This window comes from Pseudomyrmex gracilis, unplaced genomic scaffold, assembly GCF_002006095.1.
Source record: "Pseudomyrmex gracilis isolate BER0280 unplaced genomic scaffold, ASM200609v1 scaffold_1110, whole genome shotgun sequence".
NCBI lineage: Eukaryota > Metazoa > Arthropoda > Insecta > Hymenoptera > Formicidae > Pseudomyrmex > Pseudomyrmex gracilis.
This window is the reverse complement of record NW_018021694.1, coordinates 33,699-35,508: the sequence shown is the minus strand read 5'-3', so window position 1 is coordinate 35,508 and position 1,810 is coordinate 33,699. Positions and strand designations below refer to the sequence as shown.

Here is a 1,810-nt window from a genome sequence, read left to right as displayed (position 1 = left end):
TTGAATCTATGTATTAGCAACACAAATATGAACTTCTCAACAGTAAAAAGTAATTTCTTTGCATTACTGCAATTGTACTTATTATCTGTATTGTCAGAAATAATCAAGTACTATTTGTGAATGACATATACTTTGTAATAACAAATATTCTCAGCTACAATGCTTTGTACTGCGTATACTTACCGTTCTGTCGGATGTAAAATTTCGGGTTCGATAGCTTCTAACACTTCAGTAACGCATTCTTTTGATAATCGAAATCGAGCTTGAAAATCTATATCATCAAACTCGTCAAAATGAGCAGGTCTTCTTTTAATATTCTGTGGTCTTCGATTTACAATATTAGCAAAATCTTCATCATCTGACGATGATAATACATGTGCAAGGGCCATTGTATACACTTTGAGACACTTCGAAAAATGTTGAGTACTTGTAAAAACCGCAATACTTGTTTTCTTGCTTCATACACGAAGATTATCTTTATAGACATAACCTGTTTCTACAGAAAGTGTTCTTGCGAAAATGCGAACCGTGCAAAAGTACAGCAATTCCAGTAGTGTCACGGTCGTAAACCTCGGTTAAATTGGTTAAACGCCCAAAATCGGGGGTTTATTTTTAACCGAGGCAAGTGAACAGTAACGAAGGTTTAAGGCAGTTGTGAAACGCCACAAATGCGTTAAACCGAGTTCAGCAAGTTGAACTTTGGTTAATTTGAGTTAACCGCGAATTGTGAAACCGGGCCTCAGTCAACGCGTCTCACTGACCGGCCCAGTGGTCTCGCGGCCTGAGTGCAGGGGCTGCGAACCTGGAGGTCCCGAGTTCGAATCCGCTCACCACCTAAGGATTTTATTCGGGCCGGTCTCTTTCAACCTAATTTATCGGTTGATCGGCGAACTTAATCGGACCTCTAATAATTAATTCGGGTGTAATCCCGAATAAATTCCCCCTCCCACAAGGCGATCATAGTCACAACACCTCGAACACAAGCCCGACACAGATAGGCACGCCTACTGTGAAAGACGGCCGTGTATCGCGTGGTAGAATACTGCACAACCCTTCTTTCTATACAACTAACTCTACAATTATTATTGGAGCTGCGCTCCTAACTATAAAAATATGGGACACAGAATGGCGTATGGACTAGCTTAAATGGTCTTCTGAGTCACAACTGCACCAAACCAAACCAACGCGTCTCACCCACGCCGACACATTTTCTAACTCACTGTCGCTAAACTCAGGAATCTGCGTCGCCAACCATTTTGTCGTATTTCTATGAGATAAACTCTCCGCCGACCAGAGTTGCAAGATCGAGCAGAGAGCAACGAGAGCGTCAAAGCGGTGGAGGCACGCACACAAGCCAGAACCGCCGTCTGTGTGCGTGACGTTACGATGTTACTCGAATAACATGACTCTGAGACAACTCCACAGTACGCTTTTCAAAACAAGAGTATTCTGACTTTTCTAACCGACGGAAAAGCCGTCGGTAAAGAATATTCTAGCTCCAGAATTCTCCATCATACCACGTGTCTTCCGGCAAGCACGTGGCCGCACGTTTGCTGCTACGAGGCGTTGGCGCCCCGATCGCAAATACTCGACAAGTGGCGCCACCTTGCTACCGGTATACTATGTGCTCGCAGGCGCGCCGATCCAAATGGTTAACCTAGTGGCGCCGCCGCGCCGCCGATACCTTACAGATCATTCAATTATATATTTGTCGTTATTGTTTACTGCGTTCGGCATAACAAATCAGAGCACATTATTATTTTATCTCAAAAAGCAATATATGTGTGTTTGATATTTTTGTTTTGTAAAT

At 43.1% G+C, this 1,810-nt stretch overlaps 1 pseudogene; it reads right to left on the bottom strand.

Annotated features, from left to right (window-relative positions):
* Positions 1-389, bottom strand: part of LOC109861877 — a 2,759-nt pseudogene extending 2,370 nt beyond the window's left edge.
* Positions 390-1,810: the final 1,421 nt, after the last annotated feature.